The sequence below is a fragment of the Oryctolagus cuniculus genome, chromosome 7, assembly GCF_051225735.1.
Source record: "Oryctolagus cuniculus isolate XC-2025 breed Fujian yellow rabbit chromosome 7, ASM5122573v1, whole genome shotgun sequence".
In the NCBI taxonomy this organism is placed as follows: Eukaryota; Metazoa; Chordata; class Mammalia; order Lagomorpha; family Leporidae; genus Oryctolagus; species Oryctolagus cuniculus.
This window is the reverse complement of record NC_142873.1, coordinates 36,740,314-36,747,269: the sequence shown is the minus strand read 5'-3', so window position 1 is coordinate 36,747,269 and position 6,956 is coordinate 36,740,314.

The window sequence follows — 6,956 nt, the reverse complement described above, 5'->3', positions numbered from 1 at the left end:
TCCAAAAGGGCCTGCAGGAAGAATCTCCTACACGGCATGCTGTCTTCCCCTATATGAAGAGCAGTAAACCCAGACAGAAAAAAAGAAAGTGATCCAGGCCTCTCAGACATACCAAGTGACAGAACAGCTGGAAGGAATACTTGGAGGTTGTGGCAAGGAATGTGATCATTTGTGGCATCTTCTTAGTTCATTAGGAAGGAGTAATGATAAGAAAATTCTGTTTCATTTTAATGGGCTCTTTCATGGGCTCCTCTAATTCTATGTCCAAACATAGGATTATAAAAATAAGCAGATTTTGCCAAGAACTCACAGTAAGCTAGGCACTTCATGTGCCTAGCTTCATCCACTTTTGGTATTTTATCTAATTATACCTAATATTTAACCCCATCTTAAAATTAGCCAAGGAAACTAGGGCCATCAGAGTTTCATTAATTGACTTAGGGTCACATCGACAGTAAGTGGTGGAGCTGGGAGCTGAAGTCAAGTCTGACTGACTGAACTCAAGGCTTGGTCCTTAGACTTAAAGGGAAAGTGCTACTCAAAGCTGTTGCTGATACTGAAGGCGATGTTGAACTGAAAAGACAGGGACATGTTTTGATAGTGTACTGCCTGCTTGAAGGTGTAGGAGAAGGGGGACAGAACAAAGACTCTTGAAAAAGGTATTTACCTTAGGCCAGCGCCACGGCTCACTAGGCTAATCCTCCACCTGCGGCACTGGCACCTGGGTTCTAGGCCCGGTTGGGGCACCGGATTCTGTCCCAGTTGCTCCTCTTCCAGTCCAGCTCTCTGCTGTGGCCCAGGAAGGCAGTGAAAGATGGCCCAAGTGCTTGGGCCCTGCACCTGCATGGGAGACCAGGAGGAAGACCAGGAGGAGACCTGGCTTCAGATTGGTGCAGCGCACTGGCCATAGCAGCCATTTGCGGGGGTGAACCGACGGAAGGAAGACCTTTCTCCCTGTCTCTCTCTCATGGTCTAACTCTGCCTGTCAAAAAAAAAAAAAAAAAAAAAAAAAAAAAAAAAAGAGAGAGAGAGAGAGAGAAAAGAAAAAAGATATTTACCATTCCAGGAAAAATGGATTCTGGTATAAGAATCCTCAGGCAGCTAGGTGGCCAAAGTTTACCATGACTACTGCAAGGAGTACTGCTCAGTATAGAAAAAAGAATGGGTTGGGGGGTGGGGCAGTAGATTCTTTCCATTCAGAGACTGCCAGTTCAAATGAATCTCTAATATTTTTTAGCCTGTTGCAGCCAGGTGAAAAAGAGATCAAAAAAGAAAAACAATAGGGGTGAGGGAATCTAAAGGAAAGCAGGAAACTACCAGATGAACTTCAAAGAAAATTTACAAAAGGCAAAATAGTAGCACCCATCTAAAATATGAAAAGTGTACTGTATATAGTAAAGCAAAAATAAAAACCATCTCAAAATATAATTTATACTTATAAAACCCAAAATAAAAATTTTAAATAATAATGCTTTATGTTGGAATGTGAAAGAAAAGGCCACCACACAACACACAAAACATTGGAGCAAGGGAAAAGGATTATCGTTGCGTGGGGAAACCCGACAGGCTATCTCCCCATGCATAGAGAGAACAATAACCTGTACTGAGAAAAGTACTGAGAAAACAGTTCTAAACAGTTCTTATATAGTTTTGCAGAGGTAAGGAAATGGGAATGGTAAATCCCATTACGTTGGGGGTGGAGCTAACGTTTCTGATTGGGCCATTTGGTCACCTGACTTCTAGTAAGCCAGGCTGGACTTAGAATGAAGCTTATTGTACAAAATGGCGACAGGGCCAGAGCCTAAGATGGCGCTATAGGTGAGACCATACTGTTTTTTTTTTTTTTTTTTTGGACAGGCAGAGTGGACAGTGAGAGAGAGAGACAGAGAGAAAGGTCTTCCTTTTGCTGTTGGTTCACCCTCCAATGGCCGCCGTGGCCGGCGCACCGCGCTGATCTGAAGGCAGGAGCCAGGTGCTTCTCCTGGTCGCCCATGCAGGTGCAGGGCCCAAGCACTTGGGCCATCCTCCACTGCACTCCCGGGCCACAGCAGAGAGCTGGCCTGGAAGAGGGGCAACCAGGACAGAATCTGGCGCCCCGACCGGGCTAGAACCTGGTGTGCCGGCGCCGCAGGCAGAGGATTAGCCTATTGAGCCACGGCGCAGGCCAAGACCATACAGTTTTACTAACAGAATGGATGTGGTAAATCATGTACTTTTTAGTGTTAATTGTTACCAGAGAAGCAAAAGGGTCCTTGTCTTCATGCAAGAAAGAACTCAGGTGTGAGACAGAGAGCAGGGGAAAGCAACATAGCAAGGTTTGTTAGGGTGGGGCCATCCTTAAGAGTGGATGGGCACCTCTCCAGCCAGAACCTGAGAGAGTGCGTAGTTCACATTTAGACTGGGGCTTTTAAGGGGATGAGTCTTGCCTTCCTACCTTTTCCCTCCCCCTCTCCTTTTTCTCCTCCCGAATAAAGGACTTATTGGGTGTAAATACGAAAAATTCCTTTTTGAGTTTTCCCCCTTAAGTTATCAGACAGGGGAAGCCTGGCTAGTGTCACCTGCCTTAGAGGAAGGATGCTTATCAGGCCAGGTAGAAGGGACAGGACCCCGTGGAAGGTCAGCAAGATCTGGGCAAGACTTTGAAGTGCAGATACTGGGCTTCTGGAGCTTCCACAGTGGGTGCTGGTCTTCAGGCCTTTCTTGTACACATGTAGGCTCAATTTCTACCTAACACTAATTAGAATATATATGTACACCACTGGTCTGCAGAGCAATTGTGTGATAATATTAACTTTTTCAACTTATTCCTGATTCCTTTCTAATGTATTGTTATTTATTGCTATTTAACAAATGGTTCTAGGGGCCGGCACTGTGGAGCAGCGGGTTAATGCCCTGGCCTGAAGCACCGGCATCCCATATGGGTGCCGGTTCTAGTTCCCGCTGCTCTTCTTCCCATCCAGCTCTCTGCTGTGGCCTGGGATAGCAGTAGGAGATGGCCCAAGTCCTTGGGCCCCTGTGCTGAAGAGTTAAAATTGTATATGTGCGGGTGTAAAAAGTTAAGCTTAAGCTTACAGGTTTAAACCTTCCTGGTGCAGCTGTGAAAATAAAACAGAGTGAGGTAGCACCTTGACAGTAGGGACTCCATTTTGGAGCACTTGAGACTCCATTCTGGGAAAGCAACCCCCCCACCGTGAGACTCTGGTCCGAAACTATAATCTCAAATAGTCGGACAATAGCAGTGCACTACATCACCCTTGGCAACGCACAAAAACCCCCTAGCATGATTGCTCAAGCTTAAAAGTAGAAAGGTTGCACCTGGGTTACCTGGGCTAATAATGAAGATGTGATTTGTCTATGTCTTAAGATCATAATTGCTGATTGTAAGACTTTAGCAACTGCTGAACAACCGTGTATTCTCTTCCCCTTCCCGGTTTTGCGGTTTTTGCCTTTATAAACCCTAACCTTTGGTTATTTGGGGCTGCTCTGCTCATGATGATCAGACAGCCCCAGCATGCTGGATAATCAATAAAACTTCCCCATGCTGTTTGCATAAGAGACGTGTCTCTTGGTGACGTTTTTCGGGTGGTCGACTCTCACAGTGCCAGCATGGGAGACCCAAGCTTCTGGCTCCTGGCTTCACATTGGCGCAGCTCCAGCTGTTGCAGCCATCTGGGGAGTGAACCAATGGATGGGAGATCTCTGTCTCTACCTCTCTCTGTAACTCTTTCAAATAAATAAAATATTTTTTTAAAAATGGTTCTAAAACTTAAAACAATGTTAATTGTTTATTATCAAAATTTCTGTGTGACTGAATTCAGAAGTGGCTTATCTGCTTTTTTTTTTTTTTTTTTTTTTTTTTTTTTGCTTAGGGTTCACATGAGTTTTCAGTCAAGCTTTTAGCCAGAGTTACAGTTATGAAAAGGCTTGGCTGGGTCTAGAAGACCCACTTCCAAGGTGGTTCACTGACATGACTGGTGGCAGGAACCCCTAGCTTTTAACCATGTAGAGAGGCCTCTCTACTGGCATGCTTGGGGGTCTTTTGATATGACAACTAGTCAGCAAAATGGGAGCTGCAATGTCTTTTATGTTAGGAAGTCACATATTGTCATTTCCCCATTATCTTCTTGGTTACATGGGTCATCCTTTTTCAATGTGGAGGGTATAAATCCTAGAGGATAAGGATCTTTTCTGGACTGTTAGGAAAAGAGGTGCAGAATAGAGAGGAGGCAGTGTATGAATTTACAGCCAGATTGAATTCATTCAGAGAAAAATTTGCAGAGGTGGGTGACCAACTGCCAGTGTGCACATCGATGGAATATGTGGCAGAAGGTCCCAACTCCCAGTGGCTGGGCCTTTTTATATTTTAGAGGGGCTTAGGATGGGGGTAGGGGTAGGGAGTTGCAGGCAGAGGTGAATTCTTGGAAATGGACAGAGCCCTGGGAACCTGGAAAAGAATACAGGGTAGGGAATGAAGACAATAGGGCGTGAAATCCTATTGAGATTCAAGGGCAAGGAATACATTCCAATGTTTATCAGTGTTTGGGGCAGTGAGCAAGAATGGCTGAGGCTTATGTCTCTGTTCCATCAAAGACCATTCTGAATTGGCTGCCACAGAGAAAAATAACTTTCATTCTGGAAGACTCTGAATCTTCAAAGCTCAACAATCAAAATACTGGCTAGCCCTGTTGTAAAAGGTATTCTAAGGCACGTTTGCTTTGGATTATTCTTGGTATCGCTTCTGTGTATGGCTCAATTCTATTATTTACTTCATTTATCTTGTTTGTTAACAAGTGATACAATGAAAAGACATCATATTATAAGAGAAGTTAGAAATGCAGAAAGGGTGTGGGCACTGTGGCATAGTGAGTTAAGTGGCCAATTGTAAAGCCTGTATCTTATATGTGGGTGCTTGTTTGAGTCCTAGCTGCTCCGTTTCTGATCTAGCTTCCTACTAATGTCCCTACAAGACAGCAGAGGGTAGCCCAAGTTTTGGAATTCCTGACATCCACGTGGGAGACCTGAATGGAGAGTCCTGTTGTGAGGAGTCAGATGGATTAATAGGTAGTCAGGGTGGTCCCAAAGGAATTTGGGGTGTAAAATATTTGCTTCCTTCCCCCAAAAGGTTATCTTTAGCAAGAACAAAACATCTGCCCTCCTTTCTTAGGAATCTCCAATTTACCATGAGCCTAGCAAGGAAGTAGTGATTTCATCTTCCTGAGCTCACAGTTTATTGTGAAAACAAGTTACCGAACCCACTGTTCTCTGGATGGTTTTTTGTTTTATCCTGAGCAAGCCAGATAGGATAAAGGATTGCGGATCAGGTCTTTTGATGGGTTTTGTCCCCGCCTAGTAACTGAATGACAATCTGATTGTCAAATTTTTGTTTTTGTTTTTGTTTTTTTGAAATTGTACTTAAAAACCCCAGTGCCATGGGGTCTTTAGCATTCTTTCTAGGAATCTTCCCTCCATACCACTCTGGCTGGAGGTCTTTGACCCTAATAAATCTTTTTTTTTTTTTTTTTTTGACAGGCAGAGTGGACAGTGAGAGAGAGACAGAGAGAAAGGTCTTCCTTTGCCGTTGGTTCACCCTCCAATGGCCGCTGCAGCCGGCGCGCTGCGGCCGGCGCACCGCGCTGATCCGATGGCAGGAGCTAGGAGCCAGGTGCTTTTCCTGGTCTCCCATGGGGTGCAGGGCCCAAGCACTTGGGCCATCCTCCACTGCACTCCCTGGCCACAGCAGAGAGCTGGCCTGGAAGAGGGGCAACCGGGACAGAATCTGGCGCCCCGACTGGGACTAGAACCCGGTGTGCCGGCGCCGCTAGGCGGAGGATTAGCCTAGTGAGCCACGGCGCCGGCCCTAATAAATCTTTTTAAATCTCTCTGCTGTCCGCTTGGAAATTCTTTTTCTATGTGAGACAAAGAACCGAGGTAACAATAATTTCTCTGCTGTTTTCCCATAACACCGTCTTTTGGTTTTGGCTTGGCCCTGTTAGAATCCACCACCCGAAAAACGTCACCAAGAGACACGTCTCTTATGCAAACAGCACGGGGAAGCTTTATTGATTATCCAGCATGCTGGAGCTGTCTGATCATACAAGAGCAGAGCAGCCCCAAATAACCAAAGGTTAGGGTTTATAAAGGCAAAAACCGCAAAACCGGGGAGGGGGGAATACACGGTTGCTATGCACGGTTGCTATACACAGTTGCTAAGATCAAAAGAGAGTACATAAAATCAAAAGAGAGTATATGGTTACTGGGGTCAACATAACCTAAAACCTAAGTGAAATTAATATTCATCATAATCTTGACAATACCAGTTACAATCTTACAATTAGCATTTAGGACTTGACATTAATGTAAGACACAGACAAATCACATCTTCATTATTAGCCCAGGTAACCCACGTGCAACCTTTCTACTTTTAAGCTTGAGCAATCATGCTAGGGGGTTTTTGTGCTCTGCCAAGGGTGATGTAGTGCACTGCTGTTGTCCAACTATTTGAGATCATAGTTTCAGACCAGAGTCTCACTGTGGGGGGGGGGGGGGTGCTGTCTCAGAATGGAGTCTCAAGTGCTCCAAAATAGAGTCCCTACTGTCAAGGTGCTACTTCACTCTGTCTTATTTTCACAGCTGCACCAGGAAGGTTTAAACCTGTAAGCTTAAGCTTAACTTTTTACACCCGCACATATACAATTTTAACTCTTCAGCCCAACCCAGGCTGCTGTGAGCATTTGGGGAGAGAACCAGCAGATGGAAGATCTCTGCCTCTCTCTTTCCCTCTCTCTCTGCCTTTCAAATAAATAAATAAATAAATATTTAAAGAAATGAAAAAAGAAATAAAGCTTTATGGAGGTAATATTTTCAGAATAACTCCTGTTTCTAGTATTCCAGGAAAAGGCTTACACTTAACCAAGATATAGATTACAACAGATTTTTTTTTAAAGACTTAGAGAGAT